The sequence below is a fragment of the Bidens hawaiensis genome, unplaced genomic scaffold (assembly GCF_021521415.1).
Source record: "Bidens hawaiensis isolate Kalapana, Puna unplaced genomic scaffold, B.hawaiensis_p1.1 tig00052595_1, whole genome shotgun sequence".
NCBI classification, from domain to species: Eukaryota; Viridiplantae; Streptophyta; class Magnoliopsida; order Asterales; family Asteraceae; genus Bidens; species Bidens hawaiensis.
In genome coordinates, this window is record NW_027499471.1 from 26,829 (window position 1) to 43,042 (window position 16,214).

Sequence of the window (16,214 nt, forward strand, 5' to 3'; positions counted from 1 at the left end):
GGACACCGACTTCAGCCGGGATCATTTCTTCTATTCCATAAGTCAAACTGAATGGGGTTTCTGAATTACTTGTTTTCTTGCTGGTTCGATGTGCCCATAGAACATAAGGAAATTCTTCAATCCAACCCGTTCGTTTGGTTCCCAACCATGCTTTATGCCTTCCCTGATACTCCTGTTTGCTCGCTCCACCTACCCATTGGCTTGCGGATGGGCTACCGATGTGAACACTTGATTGATGTGGAGCTCCGACAACCACTCTTGCAGGGTTTTGTCAGCGGACTGGGTACCGTTGTCACCTACTATCGTCTGGGGAAGACCAAAGTAGCAGATTATGTATTCCCAAAGGAATTTTTTGACGTTTGCTTCCGTGATGTGGGCAAGTGGTTTGGCTTCTACCCACTTTGTGAAGTAGTCGATTGCCACAAGCAAGAATTTGACCCGCCCTGGCGCCTCTGGGAATGGTCCCATGATATCGATGGCCCACTTCTGAAAAGGCCACGCCGAGGTTACTAGCACCAGATGATTCTGTGGTCTCAAGGTTTGAGGCGCATGCCTTTGACAGGCGTCGCACTTCTGGATTTCCTTGACTACATCCATGTGCATCCCAGGCCAGTAATACCCAGCGTTCATTATTTTTTCTACGACCATCCTTGGGCCCGCATGTAAGCCACAAATGCCTTCATGGATTTCTCGTATTACGTAGTTAAATTCTTCCATGTCTACGCATCTGAGTAATGGGCCCATGAATGATTTTCTAAACAGGACCCCATCATGTATTTGATACAACAACGCCTTATGGCGGATCTTTCGTGCCTCTGCTTTGTCTTCCGGGAGGATGCCGAAAGAGAAGTAAGCCCTGATTGGTTCCATCCAGGACGTTGTTCCGGTTTGGATGACTAGAACTTGGCGTTGAGAAACGGACAGAGCGTACAGAACCTTGATTCTGACATCTCTGCCCATGTGTTCAAAACTTGTGGATGCCAATTTGCTCAAGGCATCCGCGGGTTGATTTTCGCTTTGTTTAATGTGGACTGCGTTGCACGAAGCAAATTGTTGCATGAGGTCCTTTGCTTGGGATAGATATGAGGCCATAACATCGTTTTTTGCCTCATAGGTTCCTGATACATGTCTTGCAATGTGCAAAGAGTTGACCCGTGCCTCTAAGAATTTCACACCGAGCTTTCTCGCGATCCGCAGCCCGGCCAAGAATGCCTCGTATTCGGCTTCATTGTTCGTGCTTTTGAAGTTTAATTTGATGGCATAAGTGAATTCTTGGCCGTCTGGGTTGATCAGTTTCAATCCGGCGCCCCACCCTTCCCCGCTTGATGCTGTGACAATCGTCAATTTCAGGTTAACTCCGTTAACGCAACTCTGTCAATTCAAACTTTAGATTTATTGAATCTAAACGCAAACCTCATTACATTTAAACTAGGGTTTAAATGACGCTTAACACTTACTACATGTGTAGTAGTCTTTCGGGATTTGCACCGAAACGCAAACGATTGAGGAATAAACGAAACACACTAAAACACTAATTATGTGATAATTATGTGTTAGGATTATGTGTTATGTGATAATATTATTGTCATGTTAATTTAATGTGCAAGTTATGATAGAATGTTCTAGAAAAAGTAATACTTAATGTTAACTTAATGTGCAAGTTATGATAGAATGTTCTAGAAAAAGTAATACTTAGGAGTTGAGGGGCCAAAGTGTAACATATTAGTCTATAAATACATGATAACCCAAACCCTAACTTCTATTCTTTCTTCCTCACAAAGTTCCGATCGGAACCTAATCCTAACCCTAACCTTGCGATCGGAACCTATACACACACACACACTCAAGATTTTTCAAGTTTGATTGAAGATTAAGGTGCTAGGAAGGTATACACAACTATTCTATGCATCCTCTATGTTTAATTGTTAGTTTTATTGGGTTAATTGTAAACCTTTATGGCTGATTTCTTGGTATTATGATGTTCATGTGATTCTTGATTTAATTGATGATGATTGATAACTGGATTTGATATTGTTGCATGATTATTGTTGTCTTTGAGTTTGATATCAAGTAAAACCCTAACTTGTATGTATGGTGTGATTGATATGCATGGATAGTAGTTATAGTGTCTAGAGGGTTATATGGATGCATGATAGTTCATAGATTGTTATTATGATGAGTTTTGATGTGAACAGATTCTGGACAGAACGTATATACGATGTTTAACTGACTGTAACGAAGTGTAAACGTGAAAATTGATTGAGATTGTGGGTACTGCAGTAAACTAGGTTGAGTCTAGTTTCTATGAAGTATAAATTCGTAATTTTTGGATAAGTGGAAGTATACTTTTATGATTTTACAAAAACATGATGCAAAGCTGAGCTGTTAGACCTGCTGTTAGGTTATGTTGTAAATGTTATATCTCATGAACTACGAGACCAATTGGGTTGGTTCCACTTCTGGAGGTTGACTCACTGAGTTAGGAACCAAACCCAAGTGGTCTTGCATTTATTGGATTTTTCGTTTAACGGGAATTGCAAATAACATTCTGATGTGCATGAATCTGACTGATATAAGTTAGCTGTAATGTTTTGATCATTATGAACAATCTATATGGAATAAAAATAAGATAAAAGATGTTCTGGAAACCTAAGATATGTATGCTCCTGTGGTAATTTTTGGTAAATTAATTGAGACGTTATAATCGGTAAACTAGTGCAATCTTTCAAGTAGAAATTCTGTCATAACGAAACTAGCTGCTGAGTTGTATAGGAATGCATGAAATATGATAGTTTTTATATAATTGTTGTATTTTGACCAAAATACCCTTGCGGGGAATAGTTGCTAGTTGATTGCCATGAATTGACCAAATTGCCCTTATGGGGAATAATGGTTAGTTAGTCTTTGTTTGTTGACCAAAATGCCCCTACGGGAATAATTGCTAATAAGTATGTTATTAATACGTGACACGAAAGTAATTGCTCACTCATGTATCGTATCACAATTTTACTTGTTTAAGTCACACACGATTCACAAACGAAACACGAAACATGTTACGTGCATAGGTATTATGTGCCGAGTCTAGAGACTCGTTAAACATTCCGATACTTAGAAAATCTCTTTGTTATTTTAGAACGCTAGAGAGTTTTCTACGACGCGCATCACTCGGTGATCTAGACCGGATATTTTCGCAAACAGTGAGTTCACTTACCCCACTCTTAAACTGTTTTCAAACGTTTTTCACTTGGGGGAGATAACATACTCCGATAAACATATTTTCTGAGATAAACGCATATGAAAGATTTTGTTATAAATTATATATCACTTGTAAAGGCTAAGCGGCATACGTAACATTTGAAGTCCCACACATCGGACCGGTTAATATTTGGAATAGCGAGTCACTTTTGGGTAGTACTACTGGGTTTGACAAACCCCACCCGACGCTAAGCTCAACTGGAGGTTGAGTGGGTGTAAATTTGGGCTAACACTTACCATGGTCTGGAGGACCTGGTGACGGGCACTTGATAAACAGTCAGCTTCGGTCGCGAACCACTTAGCGATACTTGTTGTATAGATTAGCTACCTATCGATATATAATTTGACATAACACTATCTGGTAATGCAAAACACTTAAACGCTGTAACGTGGTTACACACTTAAACGCTGTAACATGGTTACACACTCAAACGCTGTAACGTGGTTACACACTCAAACGCTGTAACGTGGTTACACACTCAAACGTCGTAACGGGGTTACGCAACATTTAAACGTCGTAACGAGGTTACGCAAAACGCTAAACGATTTATCTTATTTTACTTGTGAACTCACCAACCTTGTGTTGACACTTTTAGTATGTTATTCTCAGGTAGCCGAGGCGGGCGCGCGGTTTAGGAGCATGCATTAATGAAAACACTTTTATTCTGCAAACTTAATTTTAACAGTTACATTTGGTTTTAAGTCGTCCTGCGTGACGCAACTTTTGAATTAAGGTTTTACGCTTTCGCACTTACTTTCATTTAAACGTTTTTCTTTGGTTTGGTTATAACTAATGATTCCGATCCTGCCAGTTCACACCCTCTGACGGTAAAAACTCCGTTAGTGGATTTTGAGGGTGTGACAGATTGGTATCAGAGCCATTGGTTATAGCGAACTAGAAGCTGCATGCATACTAGACTATAACCGCGACGACCCATTAGTTATAATGATTCGCATTGCATAGTTTTGTGTACTCTTTGTTATCTTATCTCTCTACCCCTTCTCACTACGCGCGCATACACGGCTTACCTGTAGAGATGTCGACGCCATCCTCATCATCGTTCGATCCGATGACTCATGCTCACGGGAAGGAACCGCAGTTACCTACCGCATCGCCACCCCGAGTAGTCCCGGAACTCGAAGCTCCCGCACCGAAGAGGTATCGCTTATCCGGAGGCATGTACGAAAACGAAGTTAGCTGGTATTGGTACCCTAATATGATCCGACGTATGATCTATCGTGAGCAAGTTCCCCCATTACCACCCCCGAACCATCCTGCCTTCCCCAACACCCTACCACCCATAACCGAACCTGTAGAGCGAGTTCTCGCAGCTGTTGTTACATGCTTGGAGCGTGACGTGGGTTACATGCGCTATACGAGAGCTAACGTTTCCGGACTGTTGAAGGAAGGAACGGAAACTAAGGAAGAAATTGCTCGCATGGCAGCGACCATGAAGGAGATGCAAGGGGCTAGTGATCAACAGATGAAGGTTATGAGAAAGATGCAAGCAGAGATGACAGACTTGCAAGAGCAACTCCAAGTAGCAAGGACCCGAACCGAGATAGCTTTAGAGCGCTGCGATGTCTTGCAAATGCAGATTGCTCAGAACGCAGCCGAACCCGAGGCAGAGCCTGAGGCCGAGCCTGAGGCAGAGCCTGAAGAGGAACCTGAAGAAGATCCCAAAGAGGAACCTGAGGAGGATCCCGAGGAAGATCCCGAGGAGGAACCTGAAGAAGAACCGGAGGATGGAACTGGCTAACGCGATGGACTGGGAGGAGTTCAAGACATGATGCGAGAAGAGTATTGTCCCGAGGGAGGAGATTTCAAAGTTGGAGTCGGAATTTTGGTCATTGAAAATGGTGGGTTCAGAGATTGAAAGCTACACTACTCGTTCGCACGAGTTGGCAGTGATGTGTCCGCGGATGGTGGATCCGCCGAGCAAGAGAATAGAGATGTACATTGATGGGTTAGCACCACAGATTCAGGGTATGGTGACGTCTTCCAGACCAGCCACGATCAACAAGCGATCCGTTTGGCTCACAAACTGACGGATCAGGCTGTGACCCAGGGTGCGTTACCACCGAGGGGTTCGACTGTTAAAGCCCGAGACAACCCGAGTAATGACCACGTCAGCAACAGTAACAACAACAGTAACCCGAACAGCGGGAAGAGAAAGTTTGACAACACCAGATCTTCATCCTCAAACCTCCCACCGCAACACCACTACCGTAAGCCCGAATTTACTCGGAGTTTCAACCCTCAGAATCACAACAACAACAACAACGGTAGCGGGCGAGGGTTTCGAGCGGATATGCTGGGAAATATCCAAAGTGCAACAGGTGCAACTTTCATCATGTTGGTCAGTGTGACCGTGTCAAGTGTCAAAGATGCGGAAAGATAGGTCACCAAGCGAAGGAATGTAGAGTTGACCTTGCGGCGAAGGGTGTTCCTAAGCCACCGATGACGACTAAGGGATGTTTTGAATGTGGACAGGAAGGTCATTTCCGGAAGGATTGCCCCAAGCTGAAACAGAACGACAATAATGGGGGTAATGGAAGTGGCAGTAATGGTGGAGGAAATGGTAAAGGAAGAGCGTTTGTGATTGGATCGGGTCAAGCCCGCAATGATCCGCATGTGGTGTCTGGTAAGTTCCCTGTAAACGATTGTTTTGCTTCTGTTTTGTTTGACACTGGAGCTGATAGGAGTTTTGTGTCAAAAGCTTTTAGCCAACTTTTAAACCTTACTCCAACCCCGTTAGACGCTAAGTTTCCTGTTGAATTAGCTAACGGTAAAACTGTAGTAACAACTCATATACTTGCGGGATGTAAGTTGAAACTGTCAGGTCATGTCTTTGACATCGACCTTATTCCTTTTACGCTTAGTAGTTTCGATGTCGTTGTCGGCATGGACTGGTTATCCGAGAACCGAGCGGAGATTATATGCCATGATAAGATAGTCCATATTACCACCTCTTCCGGCGAGATCATTTCGGTCCGAGGCGAGAGAAGCGGCATGACCACCAGCGTTATTACCCTTTTGAAGGCACAGAAGTATTTACGAAAGGGTCATCCGGCAATTTTGGCGCAGATTGTTGAGAAACCCGCGGAGGAGAAACGAATTGAAGACATACCGGTTGTGCGAGACTTCCCGGAAGTTTTCCCGGGGGATTTACCTGGACTCCCTCCTATTCGTCAAGTCGAATTTCAGATCGAGTTGACACCCGGTGCAGCACCCATAGCACGAGCCCCGTATCGGCTCGCACCGGCGGAACTTCAGGAGTTGTCCACCCAGTTGCAAGATTTGTTGGATAAAGGTTTTATCCGACCTAGCTCATCGCCATGGGGAGCCCCTGTCTTGTTTGTCCGAAAGAAAGACGGGACTTTCCGAATGTGCATCGACTACCGGGAGTTGAACAAGATGACGGTCAAGAACCGTTATCCTTTACCCCGAATTGATGATTTGTTTGACCAGCTTCAGGGATCGAGTTACTACTCGAAGATCGATCTACGATCCGGTTATCACCAGGTGAGAGTGCGCGAAGAAGATATTTCAAAGACGGCTTTCAGAACACGGTATGGTCACTACGAGTTTTCAGTTATGCCTTTTGGCCTAACCAACGCACCAGCCGTATTTATGGATCTCATGAATCGAGTATGCAAGGCGTACCTCGACAAGTTTGTGATTGTTTTCATTGATGATATTCTCGTCTACTCCAAGAACGAGACTGACCACGAAGAGCACTTAAGGATAATTCTGGAACTACTGAAGAAGGAACAACTGTATGCTAAACTCTCGAAATGTGAATTTTGGCTTCGCGAGGTTCACTTTTTAGGACATGTGATCAACGAGAATGGTATCCATGTCGATCCCGGTAAGGTAGGGGCCATCAAAAACTGGGAAGCACCTAAGACTCCGACTGAGGTGCGACAATTCCTAGGACTGGCCGGCTACTATCGGCGTTTCATCGAGGGATTTTCAAAGATTGCTCAACCCCTCACCGCTTTGACTCACAAGGGCACTAAGTACAACTGGGGTGACGCACAAGAATCCGCTTTTCAACTGTTGAAAACCAAGCTTTGTAGCGCCCCTATTTTAGCCCTCCCCGAGGGAACAGAAAATTTTGAGGTACACTGTGACGCATCTATACAAGGTCTCGGTTGTGTGCTGATGCAACTCGAGAAGGTTATAGCCTACGCCTCTAGACAACTACGGGTTCACGAGAAGAACTACACGACCCACGATTTGGAACTCGGAGCTGTAGTGTTTGCTCTTAAGATATGGAGGCATTACTTGTACGGTACCAAGTTTACCATATACACCGACCACAAGAGTCTCCAGCATATCTTCGATCAAAGGGGAGCTGAACATGCGACAGCGTCGTTGGGTCGAGTTGCTTAAGGATTACGATTGTGCCATCAAGTACCACCCTGGCAAGGCCAATGTAGTGGCCGACGCCCTCAGTAGAAAGGAAACCGATAAACCCAGACGAGTGCGAGCATTGCAACTCACAATTCATGCCAGCTTACCCGACCATATTCGCGATGCACAACTTGAAGCTTTGAAAGATGATAATCTCCCATCAGAACTCATGCGGGGCATGGACAAACAACTTGAAACCAAATCGGACGGGGTCCGATATTTTGAGAACCGGATTTGGGTTCCACGATACGGAGAGTTGAGAACTCTAGTGATGGACGAAGCACACAAGTCTCGATATTCTATCCACCCCGGCTCAGATAAAATGTATCATGATTTAAAGGAACTTTACTGGTGGCCGAACATGAAAGCCGACATTGCCACCTACGTGAGCAAATGCTTGACTTGTGCCAGAGTCAAGATAGAATACCAGAAACCATCTGGTCTACTGCAACAACCGGAACTCCCAATGTGGAAATAGGAACACATCTCAATGGACTTTATTACGGGTTTGCCTAAAACACCGACGGGATGCGATACCATCTGGGTGATCGTTGACCGGTTGACTAAATCGGCGCACTTCCTAGCGATTAAGGAAACAGACAAAATGTAAAGACTGACTCGTGTCTACATGAAGGAAGTAGTGTCGAGACACGGAGTGCCTGTCTCGATCATTTCCGATCGAGATTCTCGTTTTACCTCACACTTTTGGAAGTCGCTGCAAAGCGCACTGGGCACACGTCTCGATATGAGTACCGCATACCATCCTCAGACGGATGGGCAAAGTGAACGGACTATTCAGACCCTGGAGGATATGTTGCGTGCATGCGTCTTAGATTTCGGAAAAAGTTGGGAACCCCACTTACCCTTGGTAGAGTTTTCGTATAATAACAGCTACCACGCAAGTATTAACGCAGCACCGTTTGAAGCACTATACGGACGGAAGTGTCGATCACCGCTCTGTTGGGCAGAGGTGGGTGACAGCCAAATCACTGGTCCAGAACTGGTACTCGAAACTTCGGAAAAGATTGTTCAAATCCGAAACCGCATGGCAGCAGCACGTGATCGCCAAAAGAGTTACGCTGACAAGCGCCGAAAACCTCTCGAATTTCAAGTAAACGATCGAGTGTTACTCAAAGTCTCACCTTGGAAAGGTGTGGTTCGCTTTGGAAAACGAAACAAACTCAACCCACGATATGTTGGTCCTTACCGGATAACGGAACGCGTTGGTCCCGTGGCGTACCGACTGGACTTACCAGCAGAACTCAGCAGTGTACACAACGTTTTTCACGTATCGAATTTAAAGAAATGCCTATCCGATGAAACTCAAGTAGTCCCTTTGGAGGAACTGCAAGTTGATGAACAATTACGCTTCGTTGAAGAACCAGTTGAGGTTTTGGATTGGGAAACCAAAACGCTCAAGCACAGCAAAATTCCAATTGTTAAAGTTCGTTGGAACTCGAGACGTGGACCGGAGTTCACGTGGGAACGCGAGGATCAAATGATGAAAAAAAGTATCCTCACCTTTTTGAAGGGCTGACCAAACACAGAAAACCGCGAAACCCGGCAAACCGTCAGAAATCACCGAGGGTATGAATTAAATTTCGGGACGAAATTTCTTTCTACTAGGGGATGATATGACAAACTGAAATTTTTTCTTACTTTTTCAGACACTCATCACGACTTGACTCAAATTTTCGGGACGAAAATTCTTTAACATGGGAATGATGTGACAATCGTCAATTTCAGGTTAACTCCGTTAACGCAACTCTGTCAATTCAAACTTTAGATTTATTGAATCTAAACGCAAACCTCATTACATTTAAACTAGGGTTTAAATGACGCTTAACACTTACTACATGTGTAGTAGTCTTTCGGGATTTGCACCGAAACGCAAACGATTGAGGAATAAACGAAACACACTAAAACACTAATTATGTGATAATTATGTGTTAGGATTATGTGTTATGTGATAATATTATTGTCATGTTAATTTAATGTGCAAGTTATGATAGAATGTTCTAGAAAAAGTAATACTTAATGTTAACTTAATGTGCAAGTTATGATAGAATGTTCTAGAAAAAGTAATACTTAGGAGTTGAGGGGCCAAAGTGTAACATATTAGTCTATAAATACATGATAACCCAAACCCTAACTTCTATTCTTTCTTCCTCACAAAGTTCCGATCGGAACCTAATCCTAACCCTAACCTTGCGATCGGAACCTATACACACACACACACTCAAGATTTTTCAAGTTTGATTGAAGATTAAGGTGCTAGGAAGGTATACACAACTATTCTATGCATCCTCTATGTTTAATTGTTAGTTTTATTGGGTTAATTGTAAACCTTTATGGCTGATTTCTTGGTATTATGATGTTCATGTGATTCTTGATTTAATTGATGATGATTGATAACTGGATTTGATATTGTTGCATGATTATTGTTGTCTTTGAGTTTGATATCAAGTAAAACCCTAACTTGTATGTATGGTGTGATTGATATGCATGGATAGTAGTTATAGTGTCTAGAGGGTTATATGGATGCATGATAGTTCATAGATTGTTATTATGATGAGTTTTGATGTGAACAGATTCTGGACAGAACGTATATACGATGTTTAACTGACTGTAACGAAGTGTAAACGTGAAAATTGATTGAGATTGTGGGTACTGCAGTAAACTAGGTTGAGTCTAGTTTCTATTAAGTATAAATTCGTAATTTTTGGATAAGTGGAAGTATACTTTTATGATTTTACAAAAACATGATGCAAGGCTGAGCTGTTAGACCTGCTGTTAGGTTATGTTGTAAATGTTATATCTCATGAACTACGAGACCAATTGGGTTGGTTCCACTTCTGGAGGTTGACTCACTGAGTTAGGAACCAAACCCAAGTGGTCTTGCATTTATTGGATTTTTCGTTTAACGGGAATTGCAAATAACATTCTGATGTGCATGAATCTGACTGATATAAGTTAGCTGTAATGTTTTGATCATTATGAACAATCTATATGGAATAAAAATAAGATAAAAGATGTTCTGGAAACCTAAGATATGTATGCTCCTGTGGTAATTTTTGGTAAATTAATTGAGACGTTATAATCGGTAAACTAGTGCAATCTTTCAAGTAGAAATTCTGTCATAACGAAACTAGCTGCTGAGTTGTATAGGAATGCATGAAATATGATAGTTTTTATATAATTGTTGTATTTTGACCAAAATACCCTTGCGGGGAATAGTTGCTAGTTGATTGCCATGAATTGACCAAATTGCCCTTATGGGGAATAATGGTTAGTTAGTCTTTGTTTGTTGACCAAAATGCCCCTACGGGAATAATTGCTAATAAGTATGTTATTAATACGTGACACGAAAGTAATTGCTCACTCATGTATCGTATCACAATTTTACTTGTTTAAGTCACACACGATTCACAAACGAAACACGAAACATGTTACGTGCATAGGTATTATGTGCCGAGTCTAGAGACTCGTTAAACATTCCGATACTTAGAAAATCTCTTTGTTATTTTAGAACGCTAGAGAGTTTTCTACGACGCGCATCACTCGGTGATCTAGACCGGATATTTTTCGCAAACAGTGAGTTCACTTACCCCACTCTTAAACTGTTTTCAAACGTTTTTCACTTGGGGGAGATAACATACTCCGATAAACATATTTTCTGAGATAAACGCATATGAAAGATTTTGTTATAAATTATATATCACTTGTAAAGGCTAAGCGGCATACGTAACATTTGAAGTCCCACACATCGGACCGGTTAATATTTGGAATAGCGAGTCACTTTTGGGTAGTACTACTGGGTTTGACAAACCCCACCCGACGCTAAGCTCAACTGGAGGTTGAGTGGGTGTAAATTTGGGCTAACACTTACCATGGTCTGGAGGACCTGGTGACGGGCACTTGATAAACAGTCAGCTTCGGTCGCGAACCACTTAGCGATACTTGTTGTATAGATTAGCTACCTATCGATATATAATTTGACATAACACTATCTGGTAATGCAAAACACTTAAACGCTGTAACGTGGTTACACACTTAAACGCTGTAACATGGTTACACACTCAAACGCTGTAACGTGGTTACACACTCAAACGCTGTAACGTGGTTACACACTCAAACGTCGTAACGGGGTTACGCAACATTTAAACGTCGTAACGAGGTTACGCAAAACGCTAAACGATTTATCTTATTTTACTTGTGAACTCACCAACCTTGTGTTGACACTTTTAGTATGTTATTCTCAGGTAGCCGAGGCGGGCGCGCGGTTTAGGAGCATGCATTAATGAAAACACTTTTATTCTGCAAACTTAATTTTAACAGTTACATTTGGTTTTAAGTCGTCCTGCGTGACGCAACTTTTGAATTAAGGTTTTACGCTTTCGCACTTACTTTCATTTAAACGTTTTTCTTTGGTTTGGTTATAACTAATGATTCCGATCCTGCCAGTTCACACCCTCTGACGGTAAAACTCCGTTAGTGGATTTTGAGGGTGTGACAGATTGGTATCAGAGCCATTGGTTATAGCGAACTAGAAGCTGCATGCATACTAGACTATAACCGCGACGACCCATTAGTTATAATGATTCGCATTGCATAGTTTTGTGTACTCTTTGTTATCTTATCTCTCTACCCCTTCTCACTACGCGCGCATACACGGCTTACCTGTAGAGATGTCGACGCCATCCTCATCATCGTTCGATCCGATGACTCATGCTCACGGGAAGGAACCGCAGTTACCTACCGCATCGCCACCCCGAGTAGTCCCGGAACTCGAAGCTCCCGCACCGAAGAGGTATCGCTTATCCGGAGGCATGTACGAAAACGAAGTTAGCTGGTATTGGTACCCTAATATGATCCGACGTATGATCTATCGTGAGCAAGTTCCCCCATTACCACCCCCGAACCATCCTGCCTTCCCCAACACCCTACCACCCATAACCGAACCTGTAGAGCGAGTTCTCGCAGCTGTTGTTACATGCTTGGAGCGTGACGTGGGTTACATGCGCTATACGAGAGCTAACGTTTCCGGACTGTTGAAGGAAGGAACGGAAACTAAGGAAGAAATTGCTCGCATGGCAGCGACCATGAAGGAGATGCAAGGGGCTAGTGATCAACAGATGAAGGTTATGAGAAAGATGCAAGCAGAGATGACAGACTTGCAAGAGCAACTCCAAGTAGCAAGGACCCGAACCGAGATAGCTTTAGAGCGCTGTGATGTCTTGCAAATGCAGATTGCTCAGAACGCAGCCGAACCCGAGGCAGAGCCTGAGGCCGAGCCTGAGGCAGAGCCTGAAGAGGAACCTGAAGAAGATCCCAAAGAGGAACCTGAGGAGGATCCCGAGGAAGATCCCGAGGAGGAACCTGAAGAAGAACCGGAGGATGGAACTGGCTAACGCGATGGACTGGGAGGAGTTCAAGAACATGATGCGAGAAGAGTATTGTCCGAGGGAGGAGATTTCAAAGTTGGAGTCGGAATTTTGGTCATTGAAAATGGTGGGTTCAGAGATTGAAAGCTACACTACTCGTTCGCACGAGTTGGCAGTGATGTGTCCGCGGATGGTGGATCCGCCGAGCAAGAGAATAGAGATGTACATTGATGGGTTAGCACCACAGATTCAGGGTATGGTGACGTCTTCCAGACCAGCCACGATCCAACAAGCGATCCGTTTGGCTCACAAACTGACGGATCAGGCTGTGACCCAGGGTGCGTTACCACCGAGGGGTTCGACTGTTAAAGCCCGAGACAACCCGAGTAATGACCACGTCAGCAACAGTAACAACAACAGTAACCCGAACAGCGGGAAGAGAAAGTTTGACAACACCAGATCTTCATCCTCAAACCTCCCACCGCAACACCACTACCGTAAGCCCGAATTTACTCGGAGTTTCAACCCTCAGAATCACAACAACAACAACAACGGTAGCGGGCAGGTTTCGAGCGGATATGCTGGGAAATATCCAAAGTGCAACAGGTGCAACTTTCATCATGTTGGTCAATGTGACCGTGTCAAGTGTCAAAGATGCGGAAAGATAGGTCACCAAGCGAAGGAATGTAGAGTTGACCTTGCGGCGAAGGGTGTTCCTAAGCCACCGATGACGACTAAGGGATGTTTTGAATGTGGACAGGAAGGTCATTTCCGGAAGGATTGCCCCAAGCTGAAACAGAACGACAATAATGGGGGTAATGGAAGTGGCAGTAATGGTGGAGGAAATGGTAAAGGAAGAGCGTTTGTGATTGGATCGGGTCAAGCCCGCAATGATCCGCATGTGGTGTCTGGTAAGTTCCCTGTAAACGATTGTTTTGCTTCTGTTTTGTTTGACACTGGAGCTGATAGGAGTTTTGTGTCAAAAGCTTTTAGCCAACTTTTAAACCTTACTCCAACCCCGTTAGACGCTAAGTTTCCTGTTGAATTAGCTAACGGTAAAACTGTAGTAACAACTCATATACTTGCGGGATGTAAGTTGAAACTGTCAGGTCATGTCTTTGACATCGACCTTATTCCTTTTACGCTTAGTAGTTTCGATGTCGTTGTCGGCATGGACTGGTTATCCGAGAACCGAGCGGAGATTATATGCCATGATAAGATAGTCCATATTACCACCTCTTCCGGCGAGATCATTTCGGTCCGAGGCGAGAGAAGCGGCATGACCACCAGCGTTATTACCCTTTTGAAGGCACAGAAGTATTTACGAAAGGGTCATCCGGCAATTTTGGCGCAGATTGTTGAGAAACCCGCGGAGGAGAAACGAATTGAAGACATACCGGTTGTGCGAGACTTCCCGGAAGTTTTCCCGGGGGATTTACCTGGACTCCCTCCTATTCGTCAAGTCGAATTTCAGATCGAGTTGACACCCGGTGCAGCACCCATAGCACGAGCCCCGTATCGGCTCGCACCGGCGGAACTTCAGGAGTTGTCCACCCAGTTGCAAGATTTGTTGGATAAAGGTTTTATCCGACCTAGCTCATCGCCATGGGGAGCCCCTGTCTTGTTTGTCCGAAAGAAAGACGGGACTTTCCGAATGTGCATCGACTACCGGGAGTTGAACAAGATGACGGTCAAGAACCGTTATCCTTTACCCCGAATTGATGATTTGTTTGACCAGCTTCAGGGATCGAGTTACTACTCGAAGATCGATCTACGATCCGGTTATCACCAGGTGAGAGTGCGCGAAGAAGATATTTCAAAGACGGCTTTCAGAACACGGTATGGTCACTACGAGTTTTCAGTTATGCCTTTTGGCCTAACCAACGCACCAGCCGTATTTATGGATCTCATGAATCGAGTATGCAAGGCGTACCTCGACAAGTTTGTGATTGTTTTCATTGATGATATTCTCGTCTACTCCAAGAACGAGACTGACCACGAAGAGCACTTAAGGATAATTCTGGAACTACTGAAGAAGGAACAACTGTATGCTAAACTCTCGAAATGTGAATTTTGGCTTCGCGAGGTTCACTTTTTAGGACATGTGATCAACGAGAATGGTATCCATGTCGATCCCGGTAAGGTAGGGGCCATCAAAAACTGGGAAGCACCTAAGACTCCGACTGAGGTGCGACAATTCCTAGGACTGGCCGGCTACTATCGGCGTTTCATCGAGGGATTTTCAAAGATTGCTTAACCCCTCACCGCTTTGACTCACAAGGGCACTAAGTACAACTGGGGTGACGCACAAGAATCCGCTTTTCAACTGTTGAAAACCAAGCTTTGTAGCGCCCCTATTTTAGCCCTCCCCGAGGGAACAGAAAATTTTGAGGTACACTGTGACGCATCTATACAAGGTCTCGGTTGTGTGCTGATGCAACTCGAGAAGGTTATAGCCTACGCCTCTAGACAACTACGGGTTCACGAGAAGAACTACACGACCCACGATTTGGAACTCGGAGCTGTAGTGTTTGCTCTTAAGATATGGAGGCATTACTTGTACGGTACCAAGTTTACCATATACACCGACCACAAGAGTCTCCAGCATATCTTCGATCAAAGGGAGCTGAACATGCGACAGCGTCGTTGGGTCGAGTTGCTTAAGGATTACGATTGTGCCATCAAGTACCACCCTGGCAAGGCCAATGTAGTGGCCGACGCCCTCAGTAGAAAGGAAACCGATAAACCCAGACGAGTGCGAGCATTGCAACTCACAATTCATGCCAGCTTACCCGACCATATTCGCGATGCACAACTTGAAGCTTTGAAAGATGATAATCTCCCATCAGAACTCATGCGGGGCATGGACAAACAACTTGAAACCAAATCGGACGGGGTCCGATATTTTGAGAACCGGATTTGGGTTCCACGATACGGAGAGTTGAGAACTCTAGTGATGGACGAAGCACACAAGTCTCGATATTCTATCCACCCCGGCTCAGATAAAATGTATCATGATTTAAAGGAACTTTACTGGTGGCCGAACATGAAAGCCGACATTGCCACCTACGTGAGCAAATGCTTGACTTGTGCCAGAGTCAAGATAGAATACCAGAAACCATCTGGTCTACTGCAACAACCGGAACTCCCAATGT